At 40.2% G+C, this 20,348-nt stretch overlaps 1 protein-coding gene across 13 annotated transcripts in view; it reads left to right on the plus strand.

Moving 5' to 3' along the window:
* PIEZO2 (piezo type mechanosensitive ion channel component 2) overlaps nucleotides 1–20,348 on the plus strand; it is a 310,595-nt gene that overhangs the window by 121,010 nt on the left and 169,237 nt on the right. Inside the window, exon 2 of one of the 13 annotated variants that reach the window (XM_065053127.1) lies at nucleotides 4,674–4,769. The exons of the other annotated variants lie outside the window; for them this stretch is intronic. The gene's annotated coding sequence lies outside the window, so the exon portion shown is untranslated. The remainder of the gene's footprint in view (nucleotides 1–4,673; nucleotides 4,770–20,348) is intronic. 13 annotated transcript variants of the gene reach the window in all.

The raw sequence follows: 20,348 nt of genomic DNA on the forward strand, positions 1-20,348 counted from the left end.
GGCTGTTTCACAGAGGCAGGATGCGAGGTTTAGCTGGGTGTCTGGCCAGGTCATGCAACTGGTATTTAACAGTCACGGAACCTTGCTTTCTGTACTGTATTCAGAAAAATATGACATGTAGCTCTGAGAATGAATAAAGGTTAAATATCAGGCTTGCGTGACATTATACTAGGTCTCCTAAGATTTGCCAGTAGGGTCTTGATATTTTAGATATGAGAAAAAACCACTAGATTATGGAAAATGGGAAAAATATTTCTCTCTTGCTCTGCCTCTCTTCCTTCACTGCCTTCTGCATGTCCCACAATGACTGCATTCAGCTCTGAAACCTTTACTGTCGTGTTCTCCTCTCTTGAGTTGGGACCACTGCCAAAGTGATCCTGTGTTTGTAAAGGTTTTTTTTGGTTTATGTTGCTGTTACTGTTTGTGATACAAATAGCTACTTTCACCTTGGAGTTGTCCCTTTTTTTGGATATATTTAATTCTGATGTAATGTCCTCTATATTTAGGTCAGTACTCACAAACTTTGGCCTCTATAATTTTCTGTTAATGTTAATAAAGCCCATCCCCCTAGCATATGGGAAGCAGAAGACACTGCTAATCAAGCTGTTATAAATCCCAAAAAGGTTTATGAGCTGAAAAATTTGAGTTTGGAAAGGGGAGTATAGACTTTTGCAATTGCCAAATGCTGATGCTAAATCCATTCAGATGTAAATCAAAGCCATCAGGAGCACCATGCTCTTTAGATACTTTATTCTAACATGTTTTTGTTCATTACTCCTTCCTCAGTTGGAGGTTGTATATGAAAGCTGTTAAATTGAAACAAATAATATATTCCTATGAAGATGATTAGTATGTTTTGGAACTAAGAAATGGTAGGAAAGTTTGGTAATATTTCAGCATAAATAACAATGTGAGTGGCTTTTTTTGTTTTGAAATTCTTAGTCCAGGATGTGGATAGTTAGGTCATAATCTCTCTGGATATTTCCTAGTGTTTGGCTAGGCTTTGAATGATGACCTCTATTACTGGAAATCTTGTGCTTCTTTATGTAGGGTAGAGTCAAATAATAGGGGCTTTGAAATAAGCAGTGTTCACATGTGTTTTCATACATTCACATACATTTCGTGTGTTCTCATACATTCATATCCGTTTTACCTGGACGTTCATTTTAATTGGTGTGACAGTATCTCTCTCTTGATGCTTCTTTTTTTAAACTTCTTTTCATTTATTTCGCTCTAAAAATATCTTATGTTAGAAGCATTTATGTGGCTCCGTCTATGCCCTGTACTATTTTGGGAGACCTCTGTGACTGCTCTGTCTCTGCTGTTGCTCTGTATTGGGAACTGGATGTTGCTTTCCTGTTTAAACATTGGCATTCAGTCAGGATATACCCATATAGAATAGACTATTTCAATTGAAAGGGACCTAAACTCATGTCCTAGTCCAGCTGCCTGACCTATTCAGGGCCAGTCAAGTTAAAGAATATTATTAAGGGCATTGTCCAAGTGTCTCTTAAACACTGACAGGGTTGGGGCATCAACCACCTCGCTAGGAAGCCAGTCCAGTGTTTGACCACCCTCTCAGTAAAGAAATGGTGCCTAATGTCCAGTCTAAACCTCCCCTGTGCAGCTTTAAATCATTCCCATGTGTCCTGTCACTGGGTACCAGGGAGAAGAGCTCAGCACCAGCCTCTCCACCTCTCCATGTCCCTTCCTCAGGAAGCTGTAGAGAGAAATGAGGTCATGCTCAGCCTCCTTTTTTTCAAACAAGACAAGCCCAAAGTCCTCAGCTGCTCCTCACAGGACATTCCTTCCAGCCCTTTCACCAGTTTTGTTGCCCTCCTCTGGACACATTCAAGGACCTTCACAACCTTCTTAAACTGTGGGTCCCAAAACTGTTCCCAGTACTCCAGGTGGGGCCGCACCAACACTGAATGCAGCCGGATCATCATCTCTTTTGACCGGCTGGTGATGCCGTGTTTGATGCACCCCAGGATGAGGTTTGCCCTCCTGGCTACCAGGCCCCACTGCTGACTCTTCATGCAGTGCACTGTGAACCCTCTCATCCCACAGGAACCTGAGGGATGAGAGAACCCGAGGGAATGGCAGGAGGATGTGCCAGGGGAGGTTCAGGTTGGACATTAGGAAAAGGTTCTTCATCCAGAGGGTGGTGGAGCACTGGAACAGGCTCCCCAGGGAGGTGTCACAGCCCCAAGCCTGACAGTGTTCAAGAAGAGACTGGACAACACCCTCAGACACATGGTGTGAATTTTGGGGTTGTCCTAAGCAGGGACAGGAGCTGGGTTCAGTGATCCTTGTGGGTCCCTTCCAATTCAGGACATTCTATGATTCTATGAGTCTGTCCTACAGTTCTTGAAGTTTGTGACAATTTAACTTCCTTGCTATCAAGTCTTTACTGATATGTCCAGGAATCATATGGAAGTCCTCAGTCACTGCATCCTTTGTGGAAAGACAAAGAGGAGGATGAAATATCTCATAAATTTTTGAAGCCATTATTAGGTTTCTTTAAGCAGAATGACAACCAAGACTGTGTTTAACATATATTAAGAGCAAAGGTCTGAGATCCTCTTATACAAATAGCATAAACATGGACCAGGATCAGGTGTGGTCCCTGGTCTTATGTTATTACCCCAGCTCATAATAACTTAGGCTGGATTTTGTCAGCGAATATCATCGTGGCTGTGCAGATACCTCTGGGTGATGGAAGAACACATTTAGTGTGCTGAATAGTCATTATAGAATTTCAACTGAAATGTGTATCTATCTGCAGAGGTGCTCTGCTATGGATCAGATATGCTGCTGGCAGAGATGCTGATCATTCCTAAACAGAAGGTTCATCTTTCTAATTGTGCAGGGCATCCAGTGAGAAGTGCATTGGGGGGAGCTCTCGCTGGCTTTCCTTTCTGTCTCATTTCTTAAGGGTTCACCTGCTGATGGCTGCCAGGAACCACAACTGGCTCAGTGAGATGCAGCTCCAGACACAGTAGTGGTTTCTCTAGGGTCAATTTCCAATTCCTCCATCAGGTGACTAATTGGCCTTTGTCAGCTTATTTAATTTTTATCAAGTACAAATCTTGGTGCAGTAGTGTTATCCTAATTTGTGTGCATTCAGTGTTGGGCAGGGTCGTGACAAGTGTAACAAGGTGTCCAGAGTACAGCAGGGTCCAGTTGCTCAGCAGCCTGAATCCACAGAAACCAGGCTACAGTTTTCTTTTGCATCTGAAAATCAGCTCATTTTGAGTAAATTGTAATATTATTACTGCCTGTCATCTAATGTAATTTTCTTAATTGGCTAATTGCTTTATCCATATGCCAAGTATAAGTCAGCCTCCATGGAGGTGTCATTCATTAGCTGCATCTGTGTTCACTTAGCTCAACATATCTTTACATGCTATATTTGGATTTCTTCTGCAGTGCATTTCCTCTTGCAGTACCACATCTATCCTGTATAGACCCTCCCTAGTCCTTTGGCTGCAGACATCTGGCCTGTTAGAATAATTGGATGCCTTATTTTTCTGTCATGCTGAAATCTCCTTTTGCTTGCATTTCTGTTCCCTGATTCCCACTTCCTGAGATCAGCAGAAGATCTTCCAACATTAACACTTTTTGCAGAAGTGCAAATGCCATTACTAACCTGTTTGTCACATAAGCACTTGACCTGAGTATTTGTGTGTCCCCTCTCTGTTGACTCTGGAAGAATCTCATGAAAATAAAATAAAAAATAGGAAGGTGTTTTGGTAGTAATTTAAGTCTCATAGTCCTGATATCACTACTTGGCAAATCCCCTTTTTCAGGTATGCACACCAGCAGGTCTCTCCAGTAGCTCAGGACATTTCTAGCAGCCAGGAGTTCTGGTACATTTTAGGTATACACAGAGGTTCCACCTTTCAGGCTTTGAGGCACTTAATGACAGTGATGAAAATCTTCAGTGACTTCCAGTACTAATGGTGAAAATAGGATGGAGGCAGGGAGAGATGCGATATACACTGAATCAAGATGTCACTATTTCTTAATTTTCTTACTTTATGTCAGATTTCCTTGAAAAGAGATGACCTTCCAGAACACAGCAATCATCCACAGCCATTCTGTTAGGCCAGTTTCAAAGAAGAAAGAACAAGGGAGAGACTTTGAGAAATATATGGATTCGTTGGGCCTGATACAAGAGGAGATGGACAGTCTCTCTGTGGCTGAAGAGAAACTTCAGCTGTCTGAGGAAAGATGAGAGGCTGCAGAAGCATGTTACTGAATGTTGAGATTCAGTGCTGCGCCCCAGCTCAGTACAGTCTAGAGCAGGGGTATCAAACTCCTTTTCTCCAGGGGCCACATCAGCCTCGTGGTTGCCTTCAAAGGATCGAACGTAATTTTAGGACTGTATCAATGTAGGAGTAGTTAATAGTGGTATAGTACTAAATGGTGAAAATGAGTTTGACACCCCTATTCTAAGGGCTTTAAACTAGGAATAATTGACTGTTTGAAGTCAACCACGAGGCTGATGTGACTCCCGTTGAAAATGAGTTTGACCCTGGCCTAGAATCTCCTTTTCTCTGAACCTTTACTAGTATACTGGATCTTAACAATTCCTTCAGCTTTCATGTCCAGTCTGGTTTGCAGAGTTTTCAAGGCAAGCACTGTCTGCATACTTCTGTGTTTTACAGCCTCCAGCCCTGCTGGATCCTACTGTTGCCTGGCCCTTAGATGATGCTGATGCCAGCAAATCCACCAGAAAAGATAATTTTCCTTGAATTTAGAAGGTGAGTTTAGAGAATTGAGTTCCTGTGCAGGAATGCATAAAATACAAGATATCTTAAGTCATTTAGATCCATGATGAGCTTGTGCATAATGTGTTTCTTGGTTTCCCTTTGACATATGTGTTGGAAACACATTGAAGCAACTCTTTATTTTTCTTTTTGTGCTTTTAATCCTTCACTGTTTCTTCACTGTTTCCTGTGAAACTCAGTATTTGTGTCAGTTTTAATGCATACTTCTCAGCATGCAGTGTAATAGAAAGTTACATTCACCCCTTAAAGCTAAGAGCTAATTCTGCCCACAGCACCCACATCACTCCATGAAAACTGCTGAAGAACAGCTGCACAAGTGATAAAACCTTTACTTATTTAACAGGCTTAAAAAAAACCTCTCTGGTGTCAATCCTTCTTTTCTCTGCCAACAGTGAATTAGCAGGAGGTAGGCATGTCTAGCATCTTTCACAGTTCATAGTTCATGTATGAAAACCTGTCAACCAAAAGCTGCTTGTTTGTGCCCATTTTTTTTCTCTCTCCTTGGATAAGTATGGAGTATAAGGTATTTTTGACATAGTGTATATATTCATTTTTTTTTGCTGTGATGTAGAAAAGAAGCAATGAGTTATTTCTGTTAGAAGTTTGACCCCCTCCACTGAATTGCTTGAGCTGGCTTGTTGAATTTGTTCTCTTTTTGCGGTTCACAGCCTCACCCTTTAACTTTTGGTGAATGTGGGCCAGCTGTTGCACCTGGACAAACCCCCCTGGGCGCTCTTCTCTCAGGATTGGTGCCAGGACGCTGGGAAGCCATATTCAGCAGGGTCACATTAGCATTAAGAGTTAAGATATGATTTGTCCCACCGGTTTTGGCATGACTTGCGTTCGGTAGATAATTAGAACCTCATGCCAAACTCTCACTATTCACGTTCTAGAATGGAGCAGTAATTTTTTTATATGTATTAACTATAATTGCTTACTGGGTTTGACAAATGTATTACTAATTCAACAATTACTTCGTTATGAGGCACTAATAGGGAAAAAATTACTTGAAGTCTAAAATCTCTCTGTGAATTAGTCCTTAATTCTGTACCTAATTTTGACTTGAGCTGATATTTACTTAAAGGTAGAAATCGCTTTAAAATCTCAAGTAACATGTAACTAATCCCATATGAGAAAATAAGTCGGATTAATAACAAATAACCTGCAAGAACCGTGTCATCTTCTTTTTTTGTACATAAAAAGTTTTGAAGTTTTTTTTTGTTTTTGTTTGTTGGTTTGTTTCATTTTGATTTTTTTGTTTTGTTTTTAATTTTCTAAACTAGAGTGGCCATTTTTCACCTCTTGAGACAGAAGCAGAATTCTTGAGCAGTTTGAATACAGTTCCTCTTCCATAATTGCAATGAGTACTGGGTGGAGGGACTGACCTAGTGCAGAGACTTTGACCTAGTCAGCATCTTTGTCCTTGGAAGGAAGTGGAGAACAGGGATGTAGAAAATAAATGATGTCTCTACCTGCACATCCAGCCTTAATGGTGTGAGGGATTTCCTTTGACATTTGTGGACTATTCTTGGGGCTCCACCATGTTTTTCCTTTGAAAGGTTGACCTTGCTTGCCTCAAGACTTTTGGCTCTTTGGAGTTTTTGACGTGAAGAGTGTTTGAAGCCAGGGTCATGATTAGTCTGAATTTTCCTTCCTATTATGAGGAAGAATATTAGGGTGGGCTGAGCAACGCTGGAGGATGAGGAGCAGAAACAGGAAGAAGAGGAAGAATGCAGTTTGCTCTTCTGTGGGTTGGAAGAGGTGACCACTAACATTTCATTGGTTTTCTGTAAAGGGCAGGTAACAGTAGCGGTAAGGACTTGCCTCTTTTATTAGCTATGCAATTCTTTCAGATTCTGGAAAATGTAGGTGAATTTGACTCAGTTTTTTAGAGCAATATGTTTCCCCCTTTTAAAAAGGCCAAATGTTCAGATCGTAAAGTTGGGTCCCATTAGGCTGGGCAGTGACATCTGCTGCTTTTTTTAGGTGCTTTTTTCTGATGTACACAGTGGACAGTACAACTGTCATTAAAAAACAAAAACAAAACAGCAGCAGGCAGGAATTGTTTCACACAGGCCTCCAAATATCTGTCAAGTAGTAATTGCTTTTTGCCACAACTTTTCTAGTCTGACCAGTAGCCTGCAAGCTTCGCCACATTGAGTATTTGTTAAGCCATCCACCAAACCCTTTATTATATGTTGCTGTTTTGTTAAGGATGAGTGAAATTATCATAAAATTGACACTTTAAAAAAAGTTCTGCAAATTTTTGAAGGTGGGTCCATGTGAGATTACAGGTTTCTGAATCCTCTGAAAAGATCATACGTTTCAAATCTACTTTGCTCCATGTGGTTTTGATTTTCTAAGTGCTTCGCCTGGTGATACAATTTTCTGTTCTGTCAATGGGAATACTCCAGTTAACCGTGTCTGTGGGACTAGTTTTCATGTTTGATTTACACTGCAACAGTGCACAATGCATAGACTGTTTATGTAAAAGCTGATGCTCAGATGTATCCCAGGCTCACTGCTGCCAGCCAAAACCCCTGCTGAAGTACTGTAAATCTCGTCAGTTCTCAACTGCTCAGAAACAAAGTACGTTTTTTCAGATTAGTATATCTACAATAAACCTTTACACAAGAGTCATGGAGACGTGCATTGTTAAATGTGCATGCACAAAACCACAGAGATAAATAACCTATAGCTGTAGTCAGTGTTTACCTGTGAGTTTTGGAATTTTGGAGTGCGCTTAGCTGATGTCTTTTATTTTGCAGTGAGGACAGGTTGTGTACCTGACATGGGGAGCTGGCCCTTCCATCACAGTTGCCCATACTGTGGGTAGCTATGTGGGCAGCGGGCAACAGTTTCCATAAATCACTTATCCTCCCACCGAACCTCTGCATAGGGAGGAATTGAAAGTGTTTTCGTTCTGGAGCTGCTTGGCAGCAAACCCTAACCGATGCACTGGTGGGTGCGCACTTGGCTACGGATAGGTGTGTCTGATGTTACAGCTTGGTTTTCTATGAGTTTGAATGAGGGGTGAGATCCAGACTTTTATTCAGTGTCATCTGCTTTGTGGACTGATTGTGGAGGCCAGATGTTGTAGCACAAACATCTGTGCGCACAAACAATTACAGCATCCTTCTGAAGTGAGTCCCTCTTGCGTCTTCATGTGCTTAATGCACAAGGACACCTCTGTCCTTTTCTCTAGAGCCCTCTTCCCCCTTAACCAGGGTCAGTTATACATCATTTTGTCCTTATTTCCCAGGCAGATATGGTGATGATGTCAAATATGTAAAATCTCCAGGAAATCTACCCTAGAAAAGATTATTTTTAAAGCTGGATGAACATTATTGAGAGCCCTGGTGAAGTCATACTACTTTACATCCCCTGACTTTAAAAAAGAAATGTACCAAAGTGTTGACATGAAATAGAAGCACGGATTAGTGAGATTAAAAAACATAAATCAATTTCTGCCAGTAAACCTCCTTTCCAGAATAGTAATTAGGAAGGGAGATCTGCACATTTTAGACTGTTGTTTTTGGTTTGTTTGTTTGGGTTTTTTTTAAATTTTCTCATACAAATGGTCTTTAAAGAAATCACTCCAGATAAAAAGATAAAAGGTAATTAAATTTAGGTTACTGATAGAGTGCAGAATTTGGCATTTACATAACTTTCCAATCTAAATAAATGTTCTTATGCATGACTGGTTCTTTGTTAGAAATTTATCATTTTTATATCTTTCAGTATATATTTCTATCAATTGGATTTTTTCTCTCCTCCATTTCTTTACTTCTCTTTCCGCCTGTAGTGGGTGCGGTGTCCCCCACTGCTGTGAATAGCTCACATTTGCAACCGCATAAACTATACGCAACGCATTCCAGCTGGCAAAGACAAGAAATTTTGACAGGCTTTACGCCCTGCAGAAAATGTGACCAAGATGCCCTGATTTGTATATTCAGTATGAGTAGTTTTCTAAAATTGATACATAGGAAAGTTTGGGATGAGACAAATGGCTTTGGAAATTGTGCCAATACCCTTCATACAAGTTGTCTTGAACTGCAGAATTTTTGGTGTGTCTTATTTTGAGCAGAGCAAGGATGTTTCCAGTAGGTTTTTTAACCCATGAAGATGCTTTATAAACTCCTTATTCTCTAAGGGCACTGAATGCACCTCTGCCCCATCACCTGGTATACTGATCCCACTGTGGGACCTCCAAGTTCCTCAGATCTGCTTGGACTGGGATAACTTGCCAACTGGTGCTAACTTGGAAGGATTGCTGTTGTTGGCCATGTATCTTTGAAAGGAAGCAAACAATACAGTAGGCTCTTTGTCCCTTTTCTATTAGACCTGATGTAAGATTACCTCTAAAGGTAATGAAGCAGCATGTGAGTAAATAAAATACCTGATTTAAAAATGCGTTTGAGAGTCACACGTCTAAATGGCCAATGATTTCTGTAACATGAAAATCCCTGCTGCATAAGAAATTATTACCACTCATCATCCTCTTCAGTATTTACTCAAAAGGTATGACTCTGTTAATACCCTAATGAAGCGCTTAAATAAAACACATTCCAGTGAGGACAAAATAAGCACACTTTAAGTAAGTGTGAGAATACTCTTGTCATCTAATAACTTACGAGCATGGCAAAAGTTTCAGTGCTTTTGCTGGTTTTTGGACTTAGATTTAGCCAGAAAAACTAAATGGGGAGAAATTATTCTTAATACTCCTAATTAAGCATGAAACTGTAGAAAGAGCGAACTATTTGCAAACTATTTGAAGCATGCAAGTCGAAGAGCATGGAGTGCTTTTGAAAATCAGAGTGATCAGGCAACCCATTGGTTTCTTTAAATTGTTGACAGTGCTCATACTCTTTGTGGCATCCTAATGAAAACTAATTAAGTGCTAACAAACTGATTGCAATCCTGCTGTCTTCTTATAGACAAAACTGAACACAATCACATGGTGCTGGATGCCTGTGAAATCTGTCTGAGCACTTTGAGTGGCTAAACCGTGGCTGTTTCAAGGGGCATGAACACAGATCTGTGGGTCTTGTCCCCTGCCAGAGGCAGTGAAATCCAGCAGATGTTCCAGGTGTGCAGAGGAACGAGTCACAGGAGGCAAAGCCCGTGACTCTGGTCTCTCCTGGCTTTGCATGGGGTGTCAAAATTTGTGTACTTGTGACTTGGGACCAAGAAGTGTGGGTGAGTGGGGAGTCTCTCTGCTCTTGGTGCATCTCAGCAGTCCGAGTTGCCTAAACTCCTCTTTGCCACCTCATTGTCCCTGTGGGCCCCTTACCTAAGACTGGCAGCAGTGTTTTAGAAACACCCGTGTCTAGAAAGGAAGGATTGAGCTGAGTCTGTGACTAGCACCCCACCATCTTCTGTTTTCCCCAGTTCTTTTGCCTGTTCCATTTTTCTTGAGCAGCTCAATAGCTACACAGTCGGCTGTCTCTTGATTGAGAGTAATGGGAGCTGAAAGGCTGCAGAGCTTTGCCTTTTCTCTTCTCACAGTATGGAGCTTTGGGAAAATTTGGGTGAGATCACAGAATTCTAAGCTCTGCAAAGAGAAAGAAAATGAAAACAAAAGAAACCCTTTGTTCAGTGCATACATGATTATACTTGTCAGCTCGGCTAGATAAAGCATCTTTATATTTACTAGGGAGGAAAAATAACATCTTTGAAGCATTTTTCTCTGCTCAGTTGTTTCAGTCAGTATTCCCACTTCACACTGCTGCCCATAGGAGGATCCAGATTTCTTCTCTGAAGAGATCTCTGGGAGTGGGTCAGCTTTCATGCCCCGAGTGTCCTGCTGCCCCATGCAGTCACTGCTGCCTTCACTTGGGGGTATGCAAGCAGGAGAGTCTGAAAGTGCTGCTTTCTGCTACTGTGGAAGGTGGCGTGCTAAGGTTGTGCACACCTCAAGCCAGTTTTCTGAGATTTATTCTGGATGTCATCCTTCACGTGTCTCTTCAGGTCTTTGTATCTAGCTTCTTTTTTGCCGCTGAAACAATCTGGGTTTTTTTTCCTGAAAAATTTGAATATGGGCAGGTCCTCAGACTGACCAACAATGAGTTGCTGTCTTTGTCATACTATGCGAGTGTTTTCTTAATCTATGAGATAACTAATGTGAATGAAATGGTTCTTTATTATCTTTAGAAAAAGCTATGTTAAAAAAAAAATTAAAAACAATTTAAAGGAAAAGGCATGCATTACAAAATGTTAGTGGAGTCAAAGATACCACTGCTGAAATGCTGGTTTTCTGTCATCTTAATGTTCCTCCTGTTTCTGGGCAAGATATCCTGCTTTCCTACCCTTATTTCTCTTGTCCATAATTTCTCATATTGTGTAAGTGCTACTGAAGACATACTTTTTATTTAACTCCCCATTTTCCATATGGTTGTGCTGCAGAATTTGGGAAGAAACATTTGTCCACTTCTCTTTCTTCTGATGAGATAAAAAGAGAAAATAAGACGATGAAAAGCAAATTCCTTGCAGTGGCACACTACACACATTCATCACTGCAGGAAACTAGGTCGACATTATTATTCATGACAGTATATTATGTTACAATAAAACTAAGCAGAGGGCAGCTCTGGAATTGGAAGGATGCCCGTCAGTTACGTTCTGAAGTGAAAACTTTGCCTCTAAGATACTATTTAGCAGACAGAGCAGTGTTGGTTGTGATGGGAGAGGAGAGAATTTCTCTGCCAACAAAAATGGAGAAAAATCTCATTTTCTTTGGCTTTATGAAAAATAAAACTTACTACAAGTTTTCTGTAAGTTCTTTTGCTTTTAATTTGAAAAGCAAAGCCAGTCTTCTCTGTTTAAAAGAAGGCCCATTAAGTTATTAGTTGGCCTCCTTTCAGAAGGTCTGGAGCAGAACTTTGATACTCTTCAGCTCAGTGCCTCTCTGCCTTGAAGTTGACGTCCCTCACAGCAATGGCAGGAGATCTCACCTTCCTTCAATGCTGCTTCTCAGAGCTCTTAGCTCCATTTCTGCTGTAAAAAAAAAAAAAAAAGAGATTGGTTATATCTGTGGACCATCTGATTCTTTCCTGCTTTACTCTTGCAGTGTGATGCTGTGCTGGTGACCTATGAAGTTCTACTTTGCACAGTGTGTAAAGTCCTTTTCCTCACCCTTCTCTGAAGTGGTCTAGTGTCTTGGGGAAAGGGAAGCAGGTCTCTTTCAAAAACAAAAGTAAAAGTCACCAAAATTAATTATGATCTCCAGTGTCCTTGGAAATCTGGGTAAAAAAAACCACCAACCAACCATTAGAGCAAACAAATAGATAAATAATAGATTAAACAACAACAACAAAGCTTTCCATTAGCTAGCTATCTCGGGTTTCATCTGAAACACATTCCTGAAAGATTTTCTAGTGCTGTGGGTTTTGCTGTTTTGCTGCCTTGTTCAAGAAACAAATTTGAAATGAAATGAGGTTAAAATAAGAGTGGTTTTAAGCATGTCTGTGTTCCAGGGGAAGCGTGCCTCTAAGTGTTTTTGATAAACTATATCTAAGCAAACAAAATAAGTAATTATTCTTATAAAAACTATGGAACCCGTCATCCTTGTGAAAAAGCTGATTAAAAAAGCAAGTCAAGCAATTCAGCAAATTTAAATTGGCTTTTGAACCTGTGTATCATTTTGAACAAACCTGGCGTGGAAGAACAAATGTAGAAAGTACTTTCCCAAGTGTTATTTTTCCAAGTTAGTATTTCTTCCACATATCTTTTAACTTGCTGTTTAATTAGTGAGTCATCTTCACAGAGAAAATGATGTGTGTGATTCTCTTATAAAGAACATAAATTTCACATTTAAAACAAGCTGTGTCCCATTTAATGTTTTAAATTCTGAAACTTTTTTTTCCTCTGCTCCCATTCTTCCCAAATGAATTATCCACAGAATACTTCACCTTAGTAGTTTACTACTGAGGCAGAAATAAGAGCTGTTGTTTACTTTACTCAGTAACAGGGTGTTGTTTTTTTTTTTTAACTATTCCTTATTGCTCCTTGTTTCTATTTTGAACAAACCATCAAAGTACAGTAACTCAATGAAAATCTTTCCAGTTATTTCTGTAGATTTGGGATCAGACTCAGAGAAACTGGTCCTACCATCACACAAAGTGAGTTGGGACCCGTCCCTGCCTCCGTTTGGCACCGTCAGACCTGTGAGCAGTGAGATGCTGGAACACTTGTGTCCCAGGTGCACTAGGGAGTGTTTCACATCATGCTATTTACCTTAAGTTAACTGACCGATTTTAAAACCAATCCTCCCCCAACCTCCCAATTCTGGTGTTAATCAAAACTATGAATATGGATTAGGCCTGTGGAACAGCTCTTTTAGGGATCCTCCTCATCTGTGGGAGCTTTGCTGACCCTTTTGGGCTCCCAGAGTCCCCAGGGAACCTGCAGACTGGAAGAAGCAACTGCCAGATACAGCCGTTAATCGCTTTACCATAGCTGTTGTCTTCTTAATACTCATTTTAAGGCAATATGCATCTCTGTGCACTCACACAGATGTAGTGTCAGTACTATTGCACTTTACTCTGTATTCCTAGTCTGATCATTTTTATTAGTAAAAGTTCCAATTCGTTAGAATTTCCTTAGAGGAGAAATAGTGTTATTATGATTGTGGTTATGATTATTATTATTCTGGTTAACATGGAATGAGACAAGATTTCTTTTTTAATAGGAAAGCAATTTTTGTATCTTGGGATAATAATTTAATATTTTCCTTGCAGGAGAAAATACACAATAAATCTTTCCCATGACATTATCATGTAGGGATCAAATTTGCATTCTTTATTCAGTCAAAAATCAGTTGAAAGCTGGTATGAGTGGAAAGCAAGTGAAGACTCACAACATCTGGTCTTTGGTTTTGGTGTGACCGCTTTCTTGGTATGGATTCAGCAATCACTTTCTTCATGTAGCCAGAACCCTAGACCACTGGCCCTCCGCTTCTGTTTTGCTGGTGGTTTTAGCCTCTTCAGTGTGCATAGCACACCATAACAGCCCAGATTTTCCCTTATACATTCTGCTTAAGAAGTTGTTTTAAAAATGAAATGGATACTGTAAATCACCTAATTGGAGAAACTTCTAAAACCAGTTATTGTACTATATTGCAATTAATGTTGTTCTGCAGAAATCTGGAAAAATGGGATGAAGTACTGTATGTTAATTTGCTCTTAGTGTTATGTAATAATTTAAAGACCAGAACATAAGTTGTTAAACTCTAATTCACATTGAATTTATGTGCTAAATGCTAACTGGATGTGAAGTAACTAAATTCTGTGATGAATGTGAACTTGGGAGAGGTTGTATTTGAAAACTGCTTGAATATAAACTGATTTGGATCTAGAAAAATGAAAATAATGGATTGATGTTTACTATGCTGTTTATTGACATCTGTAAGAAATTGCAGAAAGTAAATGGGGGTGAGCAATGTAAAAGGAATACCTATTGCTCAGCTAATTGGAATTGCATATGAAGTATATAATAGCAGGAGTGAAATGGGGGAAAAAAAAAAAAAAAAGAAGAGGCAAAAAGAGAAAATCTGTTGTTGTGCTTTATAGAGTTGGCTCCCTGGGTTTTGTGGGGAGTATGGCTGTGCTGAACATCCCATCCAACATGTCCAATATGTCCTGTCCTCACATGTACAGCAGGGCAGCAGAAAGGCTCCTGCTTACTGTAGCAGATGGGATATATCCCAGAAAACAATCCTACAGGTAAGCGCCCTGACCTGCCCCTTCATCCATCGAGGGGACTGTACCTGGAAAGCTTTTCTGTGGGCACTCCAGGACTGGGAGCTGGAGTGGTAGGGTGAGCTGCATCTGCCTTAGCAAGCAGCGCAGCATGACAGGAGTGAAGCAGTTGGTGCGTAGTCCCTGGCTGCCCCACCATCGATGTTTTGAGTGGGGTTTACTGTGGATTAACTCTGGTCTGGTTATGTGGACCAAAGGCCTGTTAGTGGTTGAAACACAGCAGTTGTGTCCTTAGGGTGCAGTTTAGTCTCATGTGAAAGGAATCCAGTTTGCGCACTGGGAGGTCACTCTGTCATGCAAACTAAAGAACGGCAAGATATTTGCTCAAGAAATACTCTCCTGATCTGAATTAAAACACCAGCATGGACACAGCAGTGTAGTAATATGCCATATTAAGAGATGTCATTTTAAAAGAAGGTTGTGTCATTTTCCCAGTTGATATACTGTGGTGGTCGAAATACAAAGTAATGGGTGCAGGATACAGCCTAGGTAGTTTGAGACAAAGTAACAGGAAGTGTAAGGGATTTATTTCTCAAAATCAACAGAGATGATAAATGCTAAAGCAGAATTATCTGATACTGCTTCAGATGAGAGAAATAATAATTTCTCTAAGAGGTGTGTTGTATGTAACTAGTTATTGGGTAGCCAATAGAGAGGTAAGTGCTGATAATATCTCTCTGGTACTGTGGACCAAGTAAGAAAATGTTCTTTCCCACGCCACATGCGTTTTTGTAGCCAAAACTACAACTAAAACTAAGGGTTCTATTTTGATTAAAAAGAAAAAAAAAAAGTAGGATTTCTGAGATTTTTTTTTTTTTTTTTTTTTTTTTTTTTTTTTGTTTGTTTGTTTGGGAGAAGATAGAAGTTTTCTACTGGGAAAAAGCAACTAGAAAGACTATTAATAATATATGGAGCTGCTGAAACCACATATTGCACACACCACAGCTTTTATCAATTGCAGTTGTGTATATCTCAGCTAGTTAGTAGTACTGGTTAGTAACTGATTAGTAAGTACTAAAGTGATGAAGAAGAATATACAGCAGAGCAGTGTTCCCCAATCCATTGAAAGCAGACTGCAAAACCTCAAATGGTTTATATGGTACATATATCTGAGAGAAAAGCTCTAGCAGGACAAGCCAGTGTGCTGAGATCCAGTTTGTTGAGAGTTTTTAAGGACTAGTCCAGTTGGGCTCAGTTACTTGAGAAACAGAGTTGAGAAGTGGCACCTGCAATGGAAAGGTTTAACAAAATGTTTCTTTCAGTTTCTGGAGTATTCTGTATCGTTCTGTATCATTATTTTTTGTCTCTTGAATATGTGAAAGTGTGTTATGGTTTTGTTGTTGTTGTTTGTTTGCTTGTTTGTTTTTCTGTTTTGGAGAGTACTATTAAATTTCACGGGCTTCAGATCAAAATTTTGAAATTGGTACAAATATTCTGACCAGTACAAAATCAGAAGTTCCTCTGAAATGTTTTTTTTTCTTTGAAATGTTAGAGAAAAGACCAATGCAGTTATTATTCCAAGAATATCTACCTGTTTCTAATGTATCCTAACAGGGTTATAGGTCGCACCTGCATGCAACTCTCTTGAGCTAAATGTGATTATGCGATGTCTGGTACCTTGCTAGTTCCTTCAGAGAGCCTGGGTGACTCCCTGTGATACCTCAATGATGGGCTTCACATTTTTTTTTTTTTTTTTTGTTTTTACCTTTCAGCTTATGAAATTTACAGATATTTTGTCCTCTTCCCATCATTGGAGATCTTCATACTATTCTCACTGTATACTTGAATTCTCACAGCCTCACTTAATTCTTATTGAAAAATGCCAAACAATGTCCTTTGGTTCAGTTGAGCCATATTTTTCCCCTCTGGTCCTTATATCAATTCACAGTGAGGAAAGAATGCAATTCTTATTTTTACCATTAAAAAGCCTCAAGGTCAGACCCAGACAGAGGTATGTAGTTCTTAAAGTAGCCACTAACTCTAGAGAAGTGAGAATGTTGCAGGACTGTACATAATCACTGCACACAGTCATAGGGTCCATAGGGAACATCATACATGATGGTATGGGAGGCCGTGCATTTACAGTGCATGCCAGACTTCTCCCTGAACAGCTACAGACCTCTGCTTTACTGGAAGATATGGCAGAATATGGCTCAAAGTGAATGGTTGTGCAGCCTCTATGAATGGCTGAAAAACACTTATCCAATATCATAAAATTGTAGAATAGTTTGGGTTGGAAGAGACCTTTGAAGGTCATCTAGTCCAACTCCCTGCCATGAGCAGGGGCATCTTCAACTAGATCAAATTGCTCAGAGCCCTGTCCAACCTGCCCCTGAATGTCTCCAGGGATGGGGCATCTACCAACTCTCTAGGCAACCTGTTCCAGTATTTTACCATCCTCATTGTAAAAAACTTCTTCCTCATGTCTAGTTTCAATCTCCCCTCTTTTAGTTCAAAACCGTTACCCCTTGTCCTATTGCAACAGGCCCTGCTAAAAAGTCTATCCCTATCTTTCTTATAGGCTCCTTTGAAGTACTGAAAGGTCGCAATAAGGTTTCCCCAGAACCTTCTTTTCTCCAGGCTGAACAGCCCCAACTCTCAGTCTGTCCTCACAGCAGAGCTGTTCCAGCCCTCTGATCATTTTTGTGGCCTCCTCTGGCCCCTCTCCAACAGGTCCATGTCTTTCCTGTGCTGAGGGCTCCAGAGCTGGACACAGGACTCCAGGTGGGGTCTCAGCAGAGCAGAATAGAGGGGCAGAATCATCTCCCTTGACCTACTGGTCATGCTGATTTTGATACAGCCCAAGGTACGATTTGCCTTCTGGGCTGTAAGCGCACGTTGCCAGCTCAGGTCCAATCTTTCATCCACCAGCACCCCCAGATCCTTCTCTGTGGGGCTGCTCTCAATCCCTTCATCTTCAGCCTGTATTGATACTGGAGGATGCCCTGACCCAGGTGCAGGACCTTGTACTCTGCCTTGTTGAACCTCATGGGGTTTGCTTGGGCCCATGTCATGGTCCCTCTGTATGGCATCCTGTCCCTCAGGCATGTCAGCTGCACCACTCAGCCCGGTGTCATCTGCAAACTTACTGAGAGTGCACTCGATCCCACTGCCTATGTCACTGATGAAAATATTAAACAGTACTGGTCCCCTGAGCGGCATCACTTGTTACCAGTCTCCATCCAGACATTTTGCCATTGACCACTACCCTCTCGGTGCAATGATCCAGCCAGTTCCTGATCCACCAAACAGTCCACCCATCAAATCCATACCTCTTCAATTTAGAGAGAAGGATGTTGTGGGGGACCATGTCAAAGGCTGTACAGAAGTACAGATAGACGACATTCATAGCTCTTCCTTTGTCCACTGGTGTACTTACTCCATCATAGAAGGCCACTGGGTTGGTCAGGCTCATATTTTACTCTGTGTTTTTCCTTTGCCTACCATTGTGTTTCAGCAGCAAGACGACTTCACAGTTCACAAAGGTAAACAGCTTGGCAGTGGATTATGAGTCCTCCCATTCATACTAAATTCACAGTAAGCAGAGAGTTGTAACCAAACCAAACCAAATATGGAAACTGCCATATAAATGAAAACCTACCTGTCAAAGAAGACAACTTTCCTTTTCAGAAGTATGGTTTTCATTTAATCTTGTTAGATCTCATATTCTCATACTGTCATTCTTATGCTAGGATTTCATTGAGTGCATATGTGAGCATGATGTACATTGCAGCATTGTTCCTTATTAAATGTGAGTAGTAATTCTGGAAGTACATTATGCTTCATCTTTTTGAAGACTTTTAAAGCTGGTACTGTTAATGTGAAACAGAATCTTTGAAACAGATGGGAATAGTCAGGCACTCTGGAGCAAATATTTGTAACAAAAGCTTAATTACATGCATACCAAATTAAGGCATTCTTATAAACAGTTTTGGTATTTTTGACATGGTGGTAAAAAACAGAAAGCGAAGAGAAGCCAAATTAACTTAGCAACTGAAGTGTAGCGGTGGATTGATTCCGAAAGTCGACAGGTGAATGTTTTCCACAGTCCCAGCAGAGAGAAAGACTGAATTGAATAGCCAAGTTCCTATTGATTTCTTTGGGAGCAGGATCAAGTCTTTAATTCAGGAAAAACTCCTGTTTTGATTTTAATGAGAGTTACGTGACTTAAATCTTGTTGAATGTTTTGGAAGCACTGGGTAAAGTTTAAATAAAAGAATAAGTTTTCTAAACTTTTAACAGCGTTGTTCTTCTTAGCGCTGCTGTTACCTCAGGGTATTTACTTTTGGCTGTTAGTGCAGCGTAGAAGTTGATACTATTGAGAATGGAACTGGCAAATCTTGAAACAGAATGTTTAGATCATAAACATTTTAAAATAAGACTCCATAAAAAAGATGTATATTTTTTTAATATGAAATGTTAGTTGTGTTCTTGGCAGACTTTTCTTCAGAGGAGTCATATGTGTTTCAAAGAGCATTCTGCTAGCCAGCTGCGGCCAAAAGATGATTTCAAATCAGTAGAGACCCAATTCCCTTTTGTCTTTTGCCTTTTTTCCTCTCCCTCTCTCTGTCTCTCCTGTAGGACTCTCTATATATCATACAACTGAAGCGTAGCCAATCATGGGGTGAAAAATTCATACCACTATTATACACAACAGTGGAAAGCATAGAAACACTGGCTAAAGATGTCAGACTAGTCTGTGCTTTAAGAAGTACTGTTGAGATTTCTTTTCTTCAACACTCTTCAAATCTTCAGACTTCAAAAACTGTTGAATACTCTTTCAGAGCCAGCGGCATTGCATAAAGTATACGGAGAATTGCTTATGTCTGCCCTGCATTTACCTGTGGAGTCACACAGTCAACTTTTTAGCAATGACTTGATTCATCAGTGCTACGTGAAACCAGTTATACTCCAGGGGTGTGCAGAACGTGGTGGGTTTGGGGGATAACTCATAACAGAAGATGTTAATGAAATGGTTCTTTATTCGTCTCAATGAAATATTGATGATTTATTGTGCTACACATGATTTTTGGTTTTCACTTTTGTTTGAAATAAATGTTTGATGATAGAATTTTTGTTGTCCTGCTTTAGAGATATCTTTAGAGGACTTCTTTTTATAAAATATGAACTTAGTGTTGACGAATGGTATTGCATGTAGGTAGTTGTGCAGGCAGCAGTCTTGCCTCACCTCAGGCAATACAGGTGCCACGGTAGAAGCTCCCTGTACTGATCAAACAATGTACATTGTTCAGTTATTCCAGAACAGAATTAGACTCATTGTTTTCCATAATGTGAAGGCAGAGTTTTATCCACCTCAGTTTTTAAACCTCTTATCACTGTGTACTCTGCTGGATATGGGCCTGAAATCCCTGCCTGCTTTGGACTGAATTGAGACAATCAAAAGTGTTTTTACATTTATCACTGGCCTTAACTTTAATAGACCTGAACAGAAAAGCTTTGTGTCCATTGCCCTAAACTATTAGTAGAAAAGGTTTTCAGAGTCTTTCGCTGAGAATATGTGTGTAACTGAAGTTTGAAGTGACTGACAGTGAGAAGACGAATGAAGAAGAGGTTCCAGAAAACTATAGTGAAGTTGCTTACTGACCAAGTTTGGACCTGGATGTGAACCTACCCCTTAGCCAGCCGAAATCTTTCTTGCATGGACTGAAATGTCAGACTGTGGTTGGTTTTAGAAGCAGATGCTTTAATGCGGTTTCTTTTCCTCTTTCTAAAAAACTAAGATTAATACAAGGAATTTATTTTCTCTAGGCCCATGTTAGCTTAATTCTTTGGC

Source organism: Columba livia, chromosome 2 (assembly GCF_036013475.1).
Source record: "Columba livia isolate bColLiv1 breed racing homer chromosome 2, bColLiv1.pat.W.v2, whole genome shotgun sequence".
Classification (NCBI taxonomy): Eukaryota; Metazoa; Chordata; class Aves; order Columbiformes; family Columbidae; genus Columba; species Columba livia.